We start from the raw sequence: 23,842 nt of genomic DNA, 5'->3' as shown, positions 1-23,842 counted from the left end.
ACATTTAAGAAGCTGTATTTTATGGCTACATATGAATGTTGGAGTGAAGATAAAGGTCTGTATGTGCCACGTATCTGTTTGTATTCCTCAGCTATCCTTATTTTCATTTGTTCTGCTACACCTTAAGGGTTTGGAGAATGCAGTGGCTCACTAATGGAAAGCACTGACCCTCCTTGTTAGAAGAAATTGATCTTCTTTATATTTTGGATGTCTTTGCAGGCCAGCATTCTAGCATGTACTTAGAGGTCTATCAATTTTTAATAGAAAAAAAAAAGTTGCCCGCTAATGAACAGGATCTGGCTGGCTGTTTTTTATTCCCACTTCTTTGTACTAGGGATTTATCCTCCTTTTTGAGATTCCCTTCATAACAAAGAGCCTAAGCCCTTGTGTGTCTTTAAGCACATAAGTAGTCCCAAAGGCCTTTGTAGGCCTAAGGTTACTCACGCCTGAACTTGTTTTGCTGGATGAGAAGCTAATGCTTGCCTCATTTAGGCAAGATGGACTTCACCATTTGCAGTAGTTGTAAAGACAGTGACTTGGAGGGAAGCTGCAGTCATGCCAATGAAAGCTCTGCTCCATGTTCAGGAAAGGCAATCACAGGTCCTGCATTTTGTTGTTCTCTTCAGTAGAGCCAGTTTAGCTGCTCGTGTCAGAGTCCCCCTGGGTCATGCCGATGGTTTTAGTGGGAGCCAGTAGCAAGGATGAATTAGATGGTTGTGCCATATTTTTATTACTAACACTCATAGCCTTTCTCAGACAGACAGGATGTTGTCCTTTTGCTTTACAGTGAGCTTTAAAGACAAGGTGTCAGGTTTTGTTGATTGGTTTTTTATAGTTTGTTTGGTTTTTTATAGTAGTTGTAGGTTGGTTTTTTTCCTTCTTAATCTATTTTATGACTGTTGTTCCTCATGATATTTCTGGTACAGTCCTTCCTTCTATATTACTTAAGTAAGAGCTACCTCCATAATGCCTGTATTATACGTCTGTTCAGAAGGTCATTTCCTCATATACTTTGATAAGATCATGGTCATTACCATGGCAGCTTAGCTGCTCCTTTTCCCAGTAGCAAATACGATTGCAATTCACTGTTTTGAGAAGAAAAAATGCAAAATGCCTACAAACCCAAACAAGTGTCTGCACCCATGTTCACATCTGGCTCTTTATACACATGCATATACTTTATATATGCATATGGGTGCATATATTTTTAATATATTATGAGTTTGTTCACATGTATATTTTAGTACATATATCTAATTTATTTTAATTAGGTAAGCTTAAGAAGGTTTTACAGGCTTCGGGTGTATTACTAACTATACTGGTTTTTTTACTTTAAAGACAGTTTAAATGTATGGCCACTGCTCGTATACATTTATGTACACTAGCTATCATACTATGCTTACATACTATGCATGGATAGATGTCTGTTCTCATGCCATGTCTGCTTTTGCAGCCATACTTCTGCATTTATAAAAATCTGCACTCATAATCCTGTGAATGCAAATAATGGTAACAGAGGTGAGCATTTAGAGCTGGCCCTTTCAAATGAGTCTAAGTGAGTTAGGTACCCAGGTCTCATTGAATTTGGTTACTTAATTCCTTTGGCCTCTTTGAAAATTACAGCCTTAATTAACTGTTTATCTTAATTAATTAATTCAATCAACTATCATGAATCAAGCAGTGTAATAGAGATGTAACATGCTAAACCCAGTCAGTTTTGGCTGCACAGTAAGTACCTGAAAACTTTTCTAGAGAAACTTGAATTGCTTTGTTACTGACAACTACCACTGCGTATTTCCAGTGAATCAAACTCTAACCTGTTACTTAAGCCTTACAAACCATTCTAATTTTTAGTGTGGCTCTCAGGGTCTTTGTGTTGACTAATTTATATGTTTAGACTTGCTAAAAAGGATAGATGGTAACTTCACAGGCTTCCTTTAGGCATCAGCTCCACTTTTAGATGCTCATGGGAACTCCTCATTGAGACTACAGAAGGGAAAGCTCTTCTGATGGTTCCCACGCTGGACAAACACTGAGCCATATTAGTGCCACTTTGCAGTCTCTACTTTGGTGGCACCTTACTCCACAAAGAGACAACTGTGTTTGACAAGGTTGTTGTTCAAGGGAAAAACAAACAGCAAAGAAAGAAAAAACATGTAATGAAAAGCTTCTGAGTCTTTGCCTTACCCTGCCCCAAATTTATTTCTACTCCATAATAGCTTTGCCTGCTTGCGTATATATTTTTTTTTAAATCAGTGTTTCAAAAACTTTGATGTGGGTTTTTTTAATACGTTCTTCTTTGAAAGCTTATTCTGCTAAGTATGGAAAGCCACAGTTTTAACAGTTCCCCTGTTTGTTCAGAAATAGTATCATTCATATTTGGCTTCAGAAGGAAGATTATACTGCAGTCCAAATTTACTCCTATTAAATTAAACCTAATTGAAAAAAGGCAAAAGCATTCATTAACTAGTTAAACAAACATTATTAAATTTATTTTTTTATTTAACAGAAGAAAAAAAAAAACAGCTTTAACTAACAAAATGTAAGTGGGAAAGTAGCTATTAAAACATGATGGAAGAAGTACACCTTGTTGAAAACTTAAGTAGAAACCACAAACATGTATAACAATAAAAGTACCATCTTGGCCATTTCTCTGTTATTGTGTCAGATGTTTCTCATTTGAATAATAGCTTTTCTTCATGTCCCTGAGTTTCTCCTTCCATTTGACTTTACATTGAAGTCATAAACCTGTTGTCATGGAAACTACTGTGACATCACAGATGTAGCATTAACTTCACCACAGGGCAAAATAAATGAATATGATGGCCAGTGAGGAGAGAGAACCCTTGTTTGAACCAAAAGCCAAGCCTATTCGAGTCTTGGCCTAGAGCCCAGTTCCTCTGGAGCCTTTAGTGGGATCTCAGCCCTTTGTCGTAGGCACAGAACAAACACTGCATTGTAGCAGAGACCCTCTCTTGAATCTGATGGTCTCTGTAGACAAGACATGACACAGAAAAAAGAAAGCATTATCAGCAGTGGTTTACAACTGGAAAGCTGAGGGAGAGAGAGAGTAAGCAGCTTTACCCCAGGTCACGGAACGGATTTGAGGCAGAGCCCAAACTGTGCACAGATAACTCAGCAGGAGCTGCTGGAGATGCTGAAATGCAGGAGTCAGAGCCTGTTTTTACGTATCAGTTCCTGGAAGTCTTTTCCAAGCTCTCTTCCAAACTGGGAAAATATGCAAAAGGCAATAGAGCTTGGGACAAGTTGAAACATTGCTGCAAGCCATTTAAAAAAGTTCAAAATGTCCTTGCCCTCTAAGAAAGCTTGTTTTAGGAAGGTATTTAGCTCCAGAACCACATGTGGGGTGAAGCCTTTCATGGCAATGTTCCCATGTTCTTCCATGGGCCCAGGAATCCATCTGTGGCTTTAAAAGACCAAAAATCAACACCTTGAGTTTCCTTCAAATGTAAAGGATGAGCAGTTATTTTATAGATCATAAACAATTAATGAGGTTTGCTTGCATTGTGTTAATGGCCTTAAGAGTTGAGAGGTTCTGAATCTTTAATTGCTGCTGCTGTCAAGGAGTGGCATTGACTGCTTGGCTTACAGTGCTGTGCAGATTGATTACAACAATAAGCCAAATGTGAGACAGCCTTGTAAGATCACCCACAAGTTATACTTGGCACAGTGTGTCACAGGGGGGTTGTTTTTGAGAATAACTGCAAGAAGTGGATTACTCCAAAGTGGTATAAGCTCCACTTGCTCCGTATTTTCAGGGGGAAAATAATCTTTTGGATTTTGATCCACCAAACTTTCTACCTGCAGGGCTGTAGCTAGCTGAGTTATCTGGTCAGATTTTCCACTAAAATCAGAATAATGGCAGTAACTACCACTAGATAAGGTATGTTTGCCCACTGTCTTATCCCACAGATATGCAAAGCCATCAACTTTATGAGGGTTGTGTGGAAGGATGCCATTCCACACCTGTGGATTTGAACTTCTGTTGACTTTGAGAGCTGTGTGGCTAAATCCCACACAGCTCTCAAACTGGAGGGGTTAAAGCCATTTTGCTTCTGCCTGTTAGTCTGCGGTTGAGAAAAAAAAATATCCCATGTGCTTTACATTATTTTAACTGATAAGTCTGGCCAGCAATCCAGAGTAAATCATTGTATCAGCACACACCCACAATCTAGCTTGATGTATGTCTACATTTTAAAGTGACATAAATGAGTCATGAGAGTAGTGTTTTAATTAAAAGGATTGGAAGTGTCATAATTTTCTTAAATCTATTCCAAAAAAACCTTACCCATCCACTACACTTTTGTGGGGCAATAAACAACTGTCATTTGTAAAATGGCATTTCAAGAAGAGATTAGCTTTTGCAGTGTAATCTTGTGCTTTGAATTCTGAAGTTTTCTCAGGGAACACAAGAAGTAAAGTTGTTACTTTTATCACAGTAAATTTTTTATCATCTGCAGTTACCAATCTTCATGACTGCAACAGCCATTATATTAGTAGAGTCTTGTGTAACACATGACAGAAAAATAAAGGCACGTAAAAAAACACAATCAGAGTATCATTGTACTTCAGGCCAAACCACATATTCATTAATCAAGCAAAAGTCTTTATGAAGGTGTGTACAGCAAGGAATTGGTGAAAGCTGAAGAGTCATGTTAATTCTTGATTTAATAAAATGGTGGCTGGATTAAAATCCTATTAAGTCTAAATTCTCAGTGGAGCAACGCTGTCAAAATATAATGCTCTGATTTGCCACAAAGTATCAAACAGTAAAGCATATCAATCACAAGCCAAGTAAATACAATAAAACCAGACAATCACCTGGAAAAAAAAAAAAAAAAAAAGAAACAAATTCTTTAAAAACTAGTTTACATGTGCAAAACTGAATTTTGGTTGAGTGGTATTCACAATTCATTTATATTTGGTTTATGACAATACTTAGTGCCTAGGATTTACCAGGAAAAATATTTATCAAGAGCAAATATTAGAACAGAAACCAAACCAATGTGCCTATTTGATTTTAAAATTACACAGTTAGAGTTTTAAGCTTAAATGCAGATCGTTTACTTATATAGACAAAAAGCATGTCTAGAATTATAATTGATCATGACAATAGTAGAGAAATACTGAGCTTCCAGATTTAGTGTAGTGCCTGACTGTAAAGACAAAGATGAGACTTTTGTGGGAATTAAATTACTGCATGTTGCAGCAACTGAGACCTCATCTGTTACTAAGGAAGATCTGATGTTGACCACTCTGAGAGATAGCATGTGATGCTAAGCAGGTTGAACCAAATTCTGTGAGGCAACTGAATTTGTCTGGAAACAAACACTATCCAAGATAATTCTGGTCATTACCAGCTACTGAATGTTGAGAGTGAAGTACTGTAAAAAAAATGTTTTTCAGAGAAACTTAGAAATTTCAAAATCCTAATGTGAAAACTGAATAAAAGTTTGAAATAAATAAAACTGGAAATCTTTAATGGAGACACTCAATTATGAATTTATTTGCTCACCTATAATTAAGGCATATTTTTTCCTGCAGCAATGATTCTTTCTTTAACATGCATAATCATTGCACTGTGTAATGCATTTTATAGGGTGTGGTGATACTCCTTGTCAGCTAGAAGAGCGGTGCCAGCATGAGCAGTCTCCTAACAGTGTTAGAACTGGCAAAGAGCTGCATTTTCCCAACTCCTTGTATGACCTGAAAAACTGTGTGAAAGATCAGTATAGAGAAGTACTGAACCAGTTCAATGTAAGAATCTCTTCTGATTCTGTTGCCTTTTGGGAAATGTAGCTTTTATTCTGGAAACCTGGGCTGGCTGCACACCCATGGCTTTGTAGCTAGCCTTTCAGATCAAACATTGTCTCCATGTGTCTGTCTTTAAGAACTCCCAAATTATGTTAGTTTTATTACAAATGGGTAAACAGGTATGTCTCAAGAGAGTTTGCCATCAGCATCCATGTGGACTGGACATGGATAAAAATATTGTCAGTTGCACAGAGGAAAAGAAAGTGTGGAAATATTTCTATTTTGTTAAGACAAGTTCTTCCCTGCTCACCTTCCTAGTCTTTACATAGGAAGTGCAAGAGTTTATGTATTTCATCATTACTGTGTGCTAGGGAAAAGGATCTGCTGGTAATAGAATGTTTTTTGCTAAAAACCTTTTATAGCTTGGAGCATCTTGATGGTTGGACTTGATAATCTTAGAGGCCTTTTCCAACATAAATGATTCTGTTCTATCTAATGGCAATATTTGTGAGAGACAAATCATGGTAGAGGACAAAAGAAAGATCTGTCAAAAGCAGGAAACCTATTTCTTGTATGCTAGTGCTTGTGCCAACATGGATGATATCCATGAAGTGAACTCTGAAGGTTATAATTATTATAGGAAAGGTGATGTATTTATATTGTATCCATCACTGTGCTGTCTACCTTAACATGTAGGACTATGCCAGTTACAGTAACTGGTATTAGGCAGTTATTAGGTATAGCTTCAGATACCAGATTTGCATGTAGCCATAAGAAAGCTTTTTTTTGGTTTTGCTTGCCATTTTCTGAAATAGAAGCCACTCTTAGATTCCCAACTTCTCCTTGCTAGTGCTACGGATTTATCTTAGTTCATCCTGGGGTTATAAGGCCCCGCCTATAAGTCTGGCTTGTTGCCATCGCTAGAGGGGAGCTGTAGAGCAAACCTCAGGAACATTCTTGAGGTGTTTGTTTTCCTTTTCAGGCAGAGGGTCAAAGAAAAAGAGAAATACAAGGGGACCCAAAAGAACATGTTGAAGGCTGGCTTGAGGAACCAAAAATTCCCTGATGGATCAAGGGCAGAAATTTTCAAAATAAAGGTTCTGAGAGGAAATCATGGGTTAAAGAAAGGGCTTTCTAAGCCAAGTAGAAAGATGATCTGGTAGAAGACACTTGAAGGGAACAGAGAGGGAAAACTTAAGAGAGGAGCATTTACAAAGGCCATACTCCAGTTCTTGGATTTCAGGACTTCAGGTCCTGTGAATAAGCCTAGCTAATTTCAACTGTTAGCTAAACAACAGAACTAAATAGAGGGACTAAAATGGTTCTCAGGCTTATAGAGTGGCATATAATTTTTAAAAATACTTTGGCCATGTGTTGCTTTATAAGCAAAAGGATGGCTGTTATCATGCTCACATGCCATGTTTAAGAAACATGGGATAACTAAATTTCTTTCCTCTTGATTTACATTTTTAGTAAAAGAAGTTCCATATGGCTTCTCTATTGAATGAGCTCAAGTGAATCAGTAAAGGTGACTGTGTTTTGCCTAGTGCAAAATTTGTATTAACACACTGCATTTTGGAGAGCAGTTTGGGTCTAAAGACTTGAAAATTTTCAAGGCAAGCAAGGATGTAAGTGGGAAGCAGAAATACTGTCTCTGACTGACAAACAATTTGGATATTCTTAATACAAAACCAAAGTTTTGTTCACAAACACAGATATTCTATTTTAAATTCACTCTCTGACTTTTCTCTGAAGTAGCTTTTATGTGTAGAAGGTCTCTCAAAGGGTGTGAGTTAAAAAACAAACAAACAAAAAACCTGGAAAAACATTTATTTCTGGTTTGATACTTATAGAAGAAATGAATTGTCTAAATACATAATGGAATACTGAGAAATATAACCCACAACACTCAAGCCTTATTGCCCAAATAACAACATAAGCAATGAAGTCCAGACAAGGACTGATCAGTTACCATCTTGTCTTGTACTCTTCAGACAAATGCAAAAGATCAGTGATAGAAAACATCTGTTGCTTCTGAAGCAATTACTGTGCAGACAGTGGGAAACACCTCTTCTTGGAAACTAGAGTATAATTTCACTCTCCCCATGAAGAGGAAGGGTTTGTTACAGGTTCTCAGGGCTGAGATGGAGAGGATCAGGTGGTGGTTCGCTCTGTTGACACAGATCCTTGGCCATGTCATTTAAAGGCTGACTGTATCCTGATTTACATTCATGTAAATTGACTGCAAATAAACACAGGAAGCAAGTGTTACATAGTCAGCCTGTTTTTTTTTCTCCTACATCAATTTTCTGTCTGTAAAGAGGGAGGTATTAATGGTTCTTTTTACAATGGGTTCTTGATTGCTTATGCAGAAGGGGAATACTATGGTGATAATCCTCAAAACAAAGCCTACAATCATTTCCACTTTTTTGTTATCATGTTAATATCCTTATTTCATTACTTAATGTAATGAGAAGTTCCTCTGGTTGTGTTATCCATAATTAATCACAGTGTTTCTGGCTTAAAAAATCATTTCCTTTATATGGCTAGCTGTTTGTTATTACTCTTTTGTTAGTTCCATACAATGTTTTAAATTCTGGATAAGTCAATGATTTTTTGTTTAGCAAAAGGTATGCTTAGACCAACGCCCTGAACTCCACAGAGACACCATCCCAAATTAATTCTCCAGGTTGCAGCTGCATGATCTTGCTAAAGAAGTGAGTAATATTTTGACATTTAATATTAAATGAGTTATCTTTGAAAAATGCTTCCCTGCCCTGGTGTACCTCAGGCAAATGGAAACATGCTTAACGTGCATAATGAAACCTTGGTAATGGAAAAAATGGGGAACTGAGATGACCTATCAGCATCTAGAATCTGCAGGATATAAAAATTGATGGCTAAATGATGGTGAGGTTGAGACATAAACTAATCAAATTGATTGTATTTAATTGGAGCCTTCTTAACAATACAGCTGTGATTATTCTTAATCCTCTGCAAGTCTAAAAAAAAAAAAAAAAAAAAGAAACTGGCAAATGTTTTCAGTGTTGAAAATTAGTTCTTCAGATTTTCAGTAGCACAGAGCACACTAGGTTTTCCATCAACTTACTTCAGGGGAAAATTCTACACTCTTCAGTTCCTTTTCATTAAAAGAGCACTTGCTGTTCATGTTATTATCTCTTCTTATTTTGGTCACCAAACTGTATCAGTATTGATAACTGTATCAATACCAATCAATATTTCCAAAATTTACTTTTAATTAAAAAGAAAATCTGCTGATGTCACTTGAGAGGTTTTCAGACTATTCAGAAACAAGCTCTGAGATTGTAGTTAGAAGAGGTAGGAAGAGTCTGAACTTCATTGCATCTGCCAAGTTTAAGTGTGCACTTGGCTTAAAAGGCAGAGGTTAAGAAAAAACTAGAGGTCTGAAGTAAGAGTAAAACAATTTTTCTGAAATATACAGCATCGTCACTCCTTGAGGAAGTTTTGCATAATTCAGTAATTGCGAGCAATTCAGCTTTCTCAAACCTTTGCCAGAGAAGCCTTTGTACCAACGCATGGCATCATTTCTCTGTAGCTATATCTAGCTTTATCTGCATACATCTATGCTACGTTTCCGGTAAGGATGATTATTACATATGCATATGTATGACTCAGAAACCTGTGATCTTTATGTTATTAGTAACTCTCTCAAAAGCAGAATTGACTCATCTTTTAAAAAATGTCTACATCAGAATATCTGAAATCCTCACACGGATTTTAAAGAAGTTAAAGGTTCAGTTCTGTAAGAGACTGAGTGCTGAACAGTCTTCAACAGACTGAGCAGGTCTAATTCCTGTTGTTTTCCTGAATGGTTATGATTGTTGACTACTATACCACTTTGGGCCATTAGGGAGTTCACCTCTTCCACTTCAGCTACTTTATGCTAGATAATTTTCCCTCAAGTTAATTGATTGCCAATCAATTTGAGGTGATTCAGACAGTTATAATGACTACTCCCCAGATGCTTGTTCAAACCTGCAAGTATTTACATTTTACCCTAACTGCCTAATGGGCAAGAAGGTAAGAAAGCACAATTAAAGCAAATCTTACAATTGATGCCTGCATGTGCACAGTATTCCAAGTAAAAGGGTATTTTCAACAGGCAGGAAGCATAGATGGTGTAGAATACTATAGATCATGGGAAGAATAGTCACCACTAATTATAGAAGGAAAAAAAAATTCTCAAGTTCTTAATATTAAGAGAAAACTGCCTTGCTGAGAATTATGCTTTCATCCAGAATATTTTGAGTAAAGCAAAAGTCCTGCCACTGTCTGTTATGTAAAATTTATGATGTTTGCATTATAAATCTAAACAAGGAGAAAAGGTTGACTGAGTGCAAAATTAACAAGTTGTGGCCCTTATGGATTGTGTTAGAGAAGTTGAGAGAATTACACAATATAGTGAGAAAACTGTTTTTCAGAGAGTTATTAATTTTTAAAGACAGCAAAAAATTATAAATGTGCTGGAGGAAGCAGACCCTTGGTCTTCATGAAAAATAACCTAGAGCATTTAACTGCTCATCTTCTGTCCCACTGGTGTGCATGTAACATTGACTGGGAGTGCCTCAGTGACCAGAGGAGAAAACATCACACAGGGCAGAGGTGCACTGCTACTCCTTGTCTTGTTTCTCATGGAAAACAGACAAGGATTGACTGCTGCCAAGGTGTCAGACTTTGAAAGCATTTGGGAACTTCAGATGAACAAGAGAGAGTGGAAATATTCTGGCAGACCCACCGAGAGCATTGCAAGCAGACTGGGTAACTCAGGATCTCAATTTAAAATGTAACTGGCTGTGAATGTGAGCACGTGCCTAAGTCTAGAGTCCACAGCTACTGAATGCTGGTCAAGTGCCACTTCTTTAGTGATCCCTGCAAGAAACAGAAACAAAGTGGATGCTAGATAAGGCTAACAGCAGGGGATGAATATTCTTACTTTACACTTCTGATTCCATCGCAAAAGTACTACCATGTCTCCAGGTTATTCTCTTCAAAATAAAATTGAAATAGTAGAGGATGTTATTTTTCTGTAATACTGGTCAATATGTAAATAATTTCCATTTTCTTTTCTTTTTATATTTCTGTGGTCAGAGATTAAGCAGGATTTAAGGAATTAATTTTATGATAACTAGAGTTTAAATTCTGTTTGACTTAGGATGCTTGCTACAGAGTCTGTTTTTACTTACAATTGAAGCAGGCTTTTACCTACAGTACATGCTTCCTGGGAAAGGAGTTCCTAGCAGGAGTAAGGAAAGGACAGTGCATCATTTAAAAGCAATGAGTGTATTAGACTCCTTAAATCATACCTGTGAAGCAATCAAGGGTTGGACTTGATGATCTCTGAGGTCCCTTCCAACCCAGCCAATTCTATGATTCTATGATTCAATGCAGTACCATTTGGAAATGCTTCTTGAAACAAAAGTCTGGGCTGGTTCAATAGATAAAAATGAAACATTCCATCAGTTCTGAACAGAAAGATGCAGTATATTGCTCCGCAACAGATTTCTTTCAATGTTTTTCATTTTTATTTTTTTTGAAAACTCCTGTAGAAATGGTAGTAATTCCAACAGGTATAAATAAATAAAGTGTGTCTTGCATTAAGACTGTAGGTTCAAGTTTAATCATAATTTTAATAGTAAAAATATGATGCCAAATCTTGAATCCAGTATTAAAATGCATGATTTTTTTTTGTGTGTGTGAAAAGAGCCTAACTGATCTCTGGGCCTGTTTTGTAATTATCATGGCCACTTAAGATTTTGTGTTGCATTTAACTTCACCCTGCTGCAGAAGCATTTTCAAGAAACCCTGGCATTTTCATAGTTGAAACACTATGTATTTTAGAGACAATGTGTTTCCTTCCTACCCTAACTGGAAAATTCTTCCCCTGCCCCCCATCTCAATCATATTTCAAAATACTTCTTAACGACTTTACTTCCACATTGTGCCTCGTATCAACAGGGTCCCCAGATACTGTGCTGACTGAAGTCTCAATCCCTCAGTCATGTAAGTAATCTGCATTCATACGAGAAGTCACATTGACGTAAGTCACAGAATCCGGTGATGCTGAGTAGATGTTTGTGTTAGAGGGAAAGTTGTCTGTGGCATGGTTGAGACATGTTATGGTATGTGTAACATTAAGTCAAGAAAATTCTGTGAGGACTGGCAGTGTTTCAGACTCATCTTTTCAATGGTAAATTCCTTCCTCTTGTCTTCACTAAGCCTCTGATGCAATGTTATTATTGGGTGAGTGAATAAGAGCTGCATTTGATTCAAAATAATACCAAATCAGAAGCTATATTGCTGTCATTCAGCAATAGCTTTGTGCATTATGGGTACAGCTAAGCGTGGTTATTCCTTGCTTTTTATAGTGTAAAGAGTGACATTTATCTGGAAGGAGAAGGACTCAAATGTTGAAGTATAAAAGCTTGTGTAGAAGTTGGAACAGAAGTTCCATAGATATAGGTAAACTGCATTCCTTACTACTTTTCTGAAGTGGCTGAGAAGACTGTGTCATGTGTGATTTTGTATACCTTACTTCTGTGACTGGGTCTCTTTTCTAAGGAGATATGCACAGAAAAAGGTCTGTGCATTAGGTGATTTGTAGTCTCACAAAGAAAATATATTTAGGATAATGAAAAGAGATAGAATCCTGTCTATCTCTGCTTCAGCAAAGCTGCCTAACCCAGTTCTGTAAAATTAGGGTAAATTTTCTTCCCTTTGCTACCTCATACAGGGTGGAACCAAAGTCATTCCTTAGCTCTTGAAATCATAAGGTTGCTGCTCTCACAGCATCACTTTCTGGGGATATTACTGCCTGTAGTCATGACGCATCACCAGAAATATTTTCTGTAGAGGTGGATGAATTGAGGCTCTTCTTTGCATTTTGCTAACCAATCCAAACCATTAGAAAATAATTTGACTGAACAGGACCTGAACAAGACACTTTCTGTGTCATTCAAGAAAATGTAAACCTCCCAAATTACATTCATATTTTGGCATTAAATGAAATTGATATTTTGGATTACATTATGGCTTTACCCTGAGCTTTCTTTTTGTTCCAAAGGGATTTTGAAACAAAAACTAGTGTTTTAAATGAAAATACATTGAAATTTTATTACATTTTTTTTTTTTTTTCATATAGTTTGGTTAAATTAACTATTTAGTCATTTCTGAACTTCATCTTGTAATTTTGAAAATATTTTCCTCTGGTGAATCTGAAAGATATTCTGGGGAAAAAAATGTGGATAGTTATTCCTTCTATTCATTTCCATTCAAAATAATATGATTCAGATTTTAAACATTTGCAAGTTATTGTGAGTCATGGAGATATGACAACTGATTAGTAGATTAACACTCATAATCCTTTGTAAGAAAATATTGTGCATCTGTTGGCATGTAATTTTTTAAATGCGGGAGTTAAGATCATAAAAAATAAGCAATATGAAAAAATAAATAAGAAAAAATCGAAAAGTAAAGGTATTTGAGGAAAGGTATTTCAGTGAAAACTTAGTCAACATCCAGGAGGAAAACTTTAGCAAATATAGTCAAAAGTAGCTAGCTTGAGCTAGCTTTGATTTCAGGTATGAAGAACGCTGAAGGGCAGAGGCCCAAGATGGAATTCTGTTTGTCTAATGTTTTAGGTTACATTATTCAAAGTATTTCCAAGAACTGCTTGCACTGCTGATGAGCTGCTATACCATGAAATGTCCAGGTAAGGTATGCCACTGAATGCTGTCTGCCACCCCACTTGTGCAGCATGCCCATAATCAAAGGAAAAGTTATTTGGGTGCTGCTGAACAAAAATCAGAGCAACATAGTCACAAGAAGTAGCAGTGAAGACAATGATAAACAGTGGCACTATAGTATGTGAGACTTGGGGTTTATTTTTAACTTGCTCACTCTCATCTTTTATATGAAATGCAGCCCACCTGCCTTCTTTGTCTTGAAGTTTCATCAAGAACTACTTGCATCTGCCTACTTTATGGATGCCTCCTCTTTTGCAACATGTTTTTGGGGTTTCCAGGAATGACTGTCATTTCAATAAAACCTTATTACTCTTTTGTCATACTTCAGCACTTCCTCCATACTTCAGAAAGCCCTTCATCAGCTTCTCATGGTAACTTAGGGCCCTGAGCTGATGCCAAAAGGGAAGAGTCAAATCAACAGAACTGAATCTTCAGAGTCCCTTGCAAAGAAGTCTGGACAATAACAATAGTATTTTATGGTTTACAGGCTCTAGGTACATCCTGTTTGAAATTCATGGTTTCCCCTTGGCCTCCACACAAGATTAGATGAATGGAACTTGTTCTATCTTCTTTTTGAAGGGTTTGATTCTAAGTTCTGTCAAGGACTGGCATAATTTCAGAAAGTTACTAGTTTTGCATTTTATCTTTGTTTCAGGTGCTTTTGTAGACCTGAGAATTGATCATCACCCTCTCTTTAATGCATTTACTCTCAGAACTCTGCAGGGTACATCTCTGTTGTTAATTTCCATTCTTTGAAAACTGAGGGGCAAAGAAGGGGCAGGAGATTGTGGAAGGGCTGGGTTTTACACCCAGTGCCTCTGTAATTCCCTGTCTCTTTACAGCTGTAAGTCCAGCACCCATTTTTGTTATTAATAGCACTGAGGGAATCTGGGCTAAGACAGAGCTCGAGGAACTGGCACTATAACCTTAAATCCTGCCCGAGCAAACTAAGAAATGTCATTGTGGGAAAAAGTGTTATGAAAGCAATTACACTACCTGCTTATTAAGTGCATGTGTGTGGGAAGCTGGGGCGGGCAGTAGCACTGGGTGTGACAGGAGGCTGCCAGAAGAGACACGCATGGCCAATGGCAGCAGAGAAGGGAAAAGCAGGTGCAGCCCTAAAGGCTGAGAGATGTGACTGGGGCACACCTGAGAGGGAGGCAACCTTGAAAGCAGTGAGAGAGGAGAGTTAAGATCTAGCAATATTGGCAGGCAATTCACCCCGAGGGCCAAGCATGCAGCAAAGGAGATGGGGGTGGCATAGACATGTTTTTTTTATCTCTCTGCCCCCTGCCTTCTACCTCCACCCTGTATGCTTGCTGTGTGTTACAAGATGTAAGCAAATCTATTTAGGCTTGAAAATATATCTTCTTTTTTTTTTTTTCCATCCTGAAACTGGGGATGATTCTTCTTTCAATGGTAACAAGCAAGAAAGGAACAGTCTTTTTCAGGAACATTTTAGATACTTTAAAAAACTTTTCTTACTTGTGGAAGGTTCCTCCGAAAGACCTCCTCAAGGGACTTTCATTAACACCCTTTTTCCTTTATTGTGCTACTTTATAATAACCTCTCCCCAGAATTTCCAGAATAATTTAGGACCCTGTTGCAAAGCCAGTGGGAAGACTTGTATCAGCTTCGGTGAATTAGTTCCTCTGAGTCCTTTGCAGAGCTGCCAACTGACTAAAAAGGGTGTAATATGCAGGCTAATAAGCTACTTAAAAAACATAATGTGAGCTTAATTCTCCACTTCATGACACTGTTTTTACGTGCCACTAAAGCCAATAGAGCTACACTGGTGGAAAACCAGGGTCACAGAATAGAGACTCACCCCGTACGTTAGCCCTTTTAAAACTGGTTTCAAAGATCAGAGGCAGTAACTCTCTATCATATACTAATATTGGGCCTGCTCCAAAGTGGACTGAACTCAACTGGAGTTATTCCATCAGGCCCTAGGGATATATATGTCTGTGTGCACAGATGTGACTATGTCTCTGTGTCAATCTATCTGTGTAATTTATCTATTTTTACCATGCTCATAGCTGGAGTGACTAAGAGACTTGGTGACTGAGGTTAAGCAATATGTAAAGTCCCCAAAGCCTTGATTTAATATATACTTGCTGATCCTGTAACATAAAAATAAATGTAGGTTAGTGTATGAACTGTGGGACATATACAGTCAAGCATGCAGAACACACAGAAAGAGCAGGCCTGTTTCCCATCCAGTTGGACAGGTTATGCCATTGGCAGGACATAGCAAGCTGCTGCCAAAAAGGCATCACCCATTTTTTAATTCTCAGACTGTTTTTATATGCTGGTGATTGATATTGGATGAATTGTTCATTGTAAATCAATAATACTTCATCTTCAGATTAATGAGGATCTAAAACTGTTTCTAATAAATGCTTAAATACTTAGCATTTTTTAGAAACCAAGCCTTTTATGAGGAATCCTTTTTTTCAGTCAGGCAAGAATGGTCTAAAAACATTTGGGATAACCTTGTGAATTTTTGCAAAGTCAAAGAGTAAATGGGCAGACAGATATTCTAGATCTTTGCTTTTTAATTTCAGCTGCAGGAACCATATGGTGCAACAGAATTGTAAGACAGTATATAAGATGCAGTATCTGTTTTGATGAAATGAATGGCCTCAGAAGTGTGATCTTACTTTAAAATAATATTTCTCTACAATGGCTGTAGTGTTATTACTCTGCTTAAGATTGTATCCTACTGAAAAAAGATCTGGGGAAACTGCAAAGAGGGAAGATGTCGTAGTGTACCTCTTGGTAGTGTCAACTTGAAGTTTTGTCATGGAAAAAAAAGGGTTTCAACTTATTTGGGTTTTCTTGTAGCTTGGTATTTAGGAATTATTTCTGTGAAATAATGAAAGATGAGAGTGAGAGAGAGATGTAAAATGAATGGGGCAGAAACAATTGATTTTTATAAAGAACAAATGTTTTATCCTCCAGAGGATCTATGTGAAGTAAAATTGTATGTCAAAAGTAACAAAGCCATACAGTGGTCAGTTAACTGCAAACCTTTGCTGTTTATCAAACAAAGAAAAGCAAAAGCAATGAAATGTTCTTAGAATTTCCTTTTTACTGTGTAAGGAATGAAAATAGCCCAAAATAATGCGGTGGGAGAACTGTATACACCGGGCAATAAACTAAACTTCCTGTCTCTAACAAAAGGCTTCTCTTTATAAAGTGCCAGCACTTTTAACTGCAAAACATTGGTATCCAATTCTCCTTTAGCTCTTTAAGAATTCTTCTGAGAAGATTGTAGTCTGACTTTTTTTGTGTGTGTGTTTAGAAACACAAGCTGCTGGTAGATGAAGAGAATAAGCTGTACTATTTGGAGCCCTGGAATGCAAATATTTCAGAGAGCAGACCACTATCAACCTTTGATCCATCTTGTAGACCCACTGTACAACTGCAGAGAAAGAAATTTAATGAATTTTTGTGTGAAATTTTGTCTGATTACAGACCTTTTCAAGCGTTACTATTTCATAGACTGAGCTATCATCAGCTTGGAGGTTGTTTTCCCCCTTCCTGATCACACAAACACTTAATGTCTTTCTTTCAATCTTGCAAACTATCATATTTAGCTACTAGTGGATTCTTGTGTCTCCTACTGGAAAAAAAATACCCAACCAAAAACAACTAAACAAAACACCAAAAAGCCCAAACAAACAAAAAACCCCAAACCAAAACAAAAAACCCAACAAAAAGAAGACAAACAAACAAAAACAACAACAAAACCCAAACCCAAAACATTATATCTCTACCATCAGTTGCTTAACTGCTGACAGGGCTATTTCCTTTACCTCTATGGTAGACGAACCTGATTTTCTAAGAAAACGATTTTAAAGAATTTTGAAATAATTTTTTAAGAAAATGAATTTTTTCTCACTTAGGGTTGTAGATTTGTATACTCATGATTGTATGGCTAATTTCCCCTCAAATGGTTTCTGTTTTCCTAAAATAGTATGGGAGAGAAATGTATACTGCAGAAGACTAAAGCCTCTCTGCTCAAGTAGTGATCAAAAAGTTTAGTCCACCATCTTGCAGAGATAATTTTGGACGTGCTGACACCTGTTTTCTATAGGCAGCACAAAAATCTACCAGTTTTTGTCACCAGAGAAGCAGAGGTGAAAAGGACTGTTAGTTGAATGGAATCCAGTTTTGGACACAGGCCTAACTTAGATATACATGAACCTTTCTCTGTGTGAAGTTTTGGTTCACCATCTTTAAGAGACACATTGAGCTGAACTAAACCCTAAACTGATAAAAAAAAAAAAGAAAAAAGAAAAAAGAAAGAGGAAAAAAAAAAAAAGTTATTAGGAGCCACTGTGAAGTTTCAGAAGGGATTGGTCAGTGCTGAGTGGCAACACCTGGAGCAGCTAACAGCTTAAATAGGTACAGCTGGAGGGGAGCTGATTTCTTCCCTCCTGGAGAAGTGTCCTTGGGGCTGCTCTTACAAGAGAAGGTTTCGGTCATGCTTTAGGAGCAAGTTGGGTGCAGAAGAGGCCTTTTTTAAGGTTAGTCTTCAAATTAATACTTTCTTGAAGAGCTAAGTTGCTCTAAAATATATCTTCCTGAGGCTATGGTTTCCCTGGCTGGTGTACATGGGAAAGATCTTATAGTTACACTGACCTGTGGGGCAGAAAAATGAAGTGTGTATTTATTGTGTTCTGAATTTGGTTTTGGGGTTTTTTGTGTGTTTTTGTTTTGTTTGGAATTTTTTTGTGGCTGTTTGGTTTTGTTGCTTTATTTTTTCCTTGCGTGACTTGCACTTAAATTGATAGAAGTTGTATAGCTATGATTTTCATGTTGGCTGAAGGGCTGAGTTGCAAAGGAGCAGACTAGGCTAGACCTAGAGCAGGGACTATGAGCAGGCTTAGATCAGAAGGCCATGCTGCCTTGTTGTGTTTATGTAACTTTGCCCATCTTCACTTCTCTTTAGTTATTCTCCCTTTGAGTTATTCCCTACATATTTGCCATGAGGAGGGAAAATTCCCCGCTATGCTCTCATTTGTGTCTGTGAAGGATTTACAGAAGTGTCTGAATAAAGGATTATCATTGACTTGAGGGAAGAACAACTTAGAAATGTGTTCTCTCTCTCCTATTAGAGATTAAGCATGAAGGTAGAAACCTAAGGGGGGCTGCTGCCCCTCCAGGCGGTAAGAACATGCCAATTTATTTCCTGGAGAGGCAGCAGCTCCTGCAGAGTTTACAATTGGTGTCAGTAGTACCATTCTTCTGAACCACTAATCCCCCCTCTGACTTCCTAGAATCTGCTTTCCAAGATGGTGATGCCTGCTTGGGCCCTGTGCCACAAGCTGCTGACCTTGCCCTAAGGCATGCAAGGCTTTCTGCATCTTGCAGGCCTGACCCAGTCAATTCACTAGGTGTGGTACCCTCTAATCCTTGCCTCAGCAATGAAAGGTTGACCTGGGCTTTTCACTGACTTGTTTGGGTATTTCACTGGTGCACTGTGTCCATCCTCTGATTACATTTCCTGCATTGTGGATTGTTGGGTGCTCTTGTAACGAGGAAAAGGCATGGTACTCGGGGACAGGCAAGGCAGCATCTCCTTGCCTTTGGCACTGCTGGGAGTGGAGCTGTTTTGTGTTTCTTTTTATCTGTGAAGTCCAGTGCTTTGAAATTTGTTTGGATATTGTATGCAGCTGCATGCTAAAGAGGGAACACTTCACTTCCCCATGCAACTGTGTTTCTTCAGACACTATTTAAGGGACCCGATTTTGACCTCCTATAAACCCATGTTAGCTGACGCTGGTGAGAGTTACTCTTTGCTCACACTTGCAAGATGAGGTTCAGTTGCAATCTCTCAGTTTAACAGCAAAAAAACCAGCAGCGTTCCTGCTCAACTGAAATCTTGAGATACTCATGTGTTTGGCTCGACATACTTTGACATTAGTCTGCTGTTGGACTATCTATGGGAAACAACAGCCAAGTGACTGAAGAATATAAGAAATCTTAGTTTGTCTGGCACAGCCTAGCCTGCCACCATAAAAGATGAAAACACACGAGGAGGTAGGAGGAGTCCACTCAGCTGTTTCAATTTTCAACATGCAGTCTGGGCTGGTTTCCTTCTGATTATCAGGGAAAGCTAAGGAAAGTAAAACAATGCTGCTAGTCAGTGAAACGTACCCTTTAGAAACAGCTAAGTGAACCAATCAACCTGTGAGTCAGTTTTGAAGGGAGTAAAAGTGTGTACTAATGAAAAAGTGATAGCATTAATATAGTTTCAAAGTGTTTCATATTTAAATACAGCTCTAAGTTTGTTGTGCGTAACAGGACAAATATAACTAAGGTGGGGCTGAGCACAAGAGCTGGACTCCAGCCTGTTTTAGGAAGCCAAAATAAACACTTAAACAAATACAGTGTTTCACATGGACTTTTGTGCTAATTATCTACAGTTTCTGATGCGAGCTTTTAAAAAGGTGGAGGGAAGACAGTGAAATGTCTAGGAAACCTACTGATGGGAATACTGTGGATTTTATCCAGATCTTGCTGTATAAATCATGGCTCACTCTTTAGAAGTTAAGGATGAGCCAATGCTCCTGGCCTTTCTCACCAGGCTTATTAGAGTAGACTTGAATTTTTAAAAGGTGAAGCACCAGAATTCACTGGGTGGGTCTTGAAGTGGCAATCTGGTAGTCAGACTTCTCACTGCTAGTTGCTCTGCTGCATGGTTCAGAGCAAGTCTCTGTGCCTTGCTGTTTCCCACTTGTTCTTTGTCCCAAGGCTGCCAGCTCAGTTCTATTTATTTGCATTGTGGTACTGTGGGCATAGGCTCTTCAAATTCACTCCACATCTGTTTCATACCTCCCTGTTACTTAGCTTATCTTTATCTGACTATATGTATTTTACTCTTGTATAATGAGCTCTGTCTCTGTGTCCAGCCTTGGCATTCTTGTTTGCTTAGACTCTAAACTCCTTGGAGCAGATTGGTTTGCCCACTGCCATTGTTTTATGCCTTGTAATAAACAAGTATGTTAATAATAAGAGATGACTGTTACCCCAAATAACTTCTTGTTTTCTTGTTTTGCTTGTTTGTTTTTTTTAAAAAAAACAACCCTGAACTATAGTATGATCTACTTTATTGTAGTTGATATCTTTAAGTGATGTACACCTAAAGGTTTAGGATTTGTGTTTTTGAAGCTTTTATAATGCAGCAGAGCTCTATTTGTCTTTGGAGTCTTAAGGTGTTACTCAATATTACATATTACATATTAATATTACATATTACTCAATGCTTATAAACCAAAAATGTTTAAAGCTACTTTGTAGTTTTTTAATGTTTTCTCCTAAAAAAACACCCCACCCCTATCTGTTTCTCTGTTTCTGCTTTTTTTTTTTTGTTTTGTTTTGTTTTGTTCTGTTTTGGGGTTGTTTTTTTTTTTTGGCAGTACAACCTCACTGATGTGCTTAAGTGTAGAGACACTTTAATTACTATACATCTGACTGGCTGTCACATTAGGAATTTAAAGATCTCTATTTCAAGGAAAGACAGATTTTTATGTTTCTAATAAAAATTAGTATGCTTCAGCCTTTTTACCAAATTCAAACTGCATGGAAGGGTATTTTACAATAGACTAAGAAGGCAATGTAAAATTAAGTAAAGCTGGGTCTGGTGCCTAAAAATATTTGGCAGAATTCCCTGGAAAGCCACATTTGAGCATTTTAAATATATGTTACAAGGCAGACAAGAATAATTATCTTCTCTTGAAGTTCTCCAAGTGAGAGAAGTGTATTGCAATGCCCTTTGAACAAAAAATAATATAAATTGCCAAATGATTATGTTGTGGTATTCTTCCCACCCCCTGTCTTTCACCCATCTGATTGTATGCAGGAGAGGAAGAATATGGTATCAATGAAGCTGCTGTTTTGATCTTTCTTTTTGAAAAACAAAACACCTTTAAGTATAGGTGTACTAGCCAGTGTGCAGGATAGTATTTGAAACAAGAATTAGGATAAGTATTTCTAACTCATTAAAACATAGCATTGTTTAAGATGAGGCAGCTCTTCCTTTCAGTTTTGTGTTGTGAATTCTTGGGAAAATTCAAGTAAAGTCACTAATGTTTTCTTCTCCCTGCTACATGCAGAATTGAAAGCGAGGAATTGTAAAAGCCTTTTTGATTTGCCTGCTCATCCACTGTTAAAATGAGTGACACAGTCTTACATTGGGAACTGAGACTAAACAGGATTATATGAACTAGCAGCAACCATTTGTATTTTAGAGACCTTGATAAATGCCCAATCCCTCAAAAATTAAATTATCCCCATGAAAATCCCTACAGAGATAAACAGAAGCACCAGTCTCTAGATGAGAAAGAACTTTTTTAGAAAATGAAGATTCTTTTCAAGTCAGTAGAAAAACCCTTGTAGTGCCCAAGTCTCTTTTTTTCAATCTCTTTCTGCCTCTCAATAGATACTTCCAAGGAAAGGCAGTTGTGCCCCCACTTTCTTGTGGAACTTATCTTGTCTATCATCGTCTGGTGTAGAGGAGTGTAAAAGTAGCCAGACTAAATGAGCCAAAACATGATTCTTGGAAGCTGAGCTGGATGCAAACTTCACAGTTTCAGTGTGTTTTCCTCTGATGAACGAGGAAAACCTGGGTCCTGATCCTAAATTCCTAGAGGGAAAGAGAGGCATGGGCTTGTGAAATCAATGTGGGGATAGAGGAGTAGAGGGAGAGACAAGATTCTCTCCTGTTGTAGGCTGGAATTGCTGTTACTTGGATAAGAAAAGTTCCTTCTGATTTACACCATCCAAGAAAGGTCCTGCAGGGTCTTGAGAGAGCTGCAGATATGTGATCCTAGAAGTGAAGAAACAAAACTAGGAATCCATGAAGAGGCAGTCAGAGCTATTTTGGCAGCAGTATTTAAGGCAGAAACAGGGTGGGAGACTAAACTGTAATGGGAGTGCTGGGGCTGAGCAATCCTAGCCTGGGAAATCTGTCTGACTGAGGGAATGCAAGCTGCTTTCCTAATTATTTATTTTTTTTTTTTTCCAGACCAGAGAAAGTGAAGTTTGATCCTTTTAGTTCAAAGGGGAGGTGGAAAAGCTGAAGGAAAATTGTATTTATTTGATTTAGTGGAGTCGTTCGTATGAAATATATGTGCAAATTGTTTGCGTACACCTATTTTAATGAAGACCATTCAATTAATCAGGTGTTCAGGAGAGGCTGTTTAGATGTCTTGAGAAATGTTGGTATATTATCTTCCAAGTAAGTGTCCCTATTCATGCATAGCCTGTTGTACAGAGATGGGTACTTTGGAAACATATGTAAAATTAGCTTTTAGATATGTTATAATTGAAGCTGAGTGTCACAAGTGAAACTGTGATTTCATTTTATGGCTAACAAATTGATTCTTTGGAATCTTCCTCTGCAGTCAAACACTGTGCTGTGAGTGTGTAACACTAGCTCCCTCTGGCACTGATGGTAATGTTCCTGAAGAGCCAAGGAGCTCAGCACAGCTTCATCACCATATATTTCTCCTCCCTGTTGGGAAGGTTTTGCAGTTGACATCAAGCTCCATTTTACAATTGTAGTTTAGCATGTGCTAGTTTCATTCTAAGCACATATAGGCATGTCATCTATTAATGTTTTGTCTGGGATGTTGGCTAAGGCTTGTCATTCTTGGTTATGGTAGACAACTAGATGTAGTTATGGAAATTACCATAACTTAGGTTGCACATGACATTAAAAGGACTGCAACTCTATGTTGTCAATTGCAATTGTGGATTCATCCCCACAAGCTTTAAGAGAACTGATTCCTGTAGGCTGCTGGTATCAGGGAAGGTCAGAGATGATGCACTGTGGATGAGAGGGAAGGCTTGGTGGTGATGACATTCTCCTCTCTTCATTTCCTCTCCTACTCTCGTGGTGGAACACAGGGTACTGGAATAGACCTAAAGATGCTTTGTAGTGTGAGACATACCTCAGAGAGGCCAAAATATGATGCAGGAGAGTCCAGTCCTGCAGAGATTTGCAGGAGAAGGTGGTGCTTTCATCTTCTTTCCTTTGGGAGGTGAAGCAGTTGGGTGCTTTCACCTGTGTCAAGTCTGCCATGTGTAACTTGTATACCTCTCTTTTCTCCTTTTACTGGCAGGACTGAAGGAACTCAGCTGCCTTACTGGTGCCATGATGTTGGCTATTGTACTTTTTTCAAGTTCTTTTTTTAAATGTGACAAGATCAGAGCTTAGAAACAGGGTGTCTTGGAACACAAACTAGGTGAAAACACTACAATGAAAGTTA

Source organism: Heliangelus exortis, chromosome 3 (genome assembly GCF_036169615.1).
Source record: "Heliangelus exortis chromosome 3, bHelExo1.hap1, whole genome shotgun sequence".
Taxonomy (NCBI): domain Eukaryota; kingdom Metazoa; phylum Chordata; class Aves; order Apodiformes; family Trochilidae; genus Heliangelus; species Heliangelus exortis.
This window is presented reverse-complemented; position numbering follows the sequence as displayed.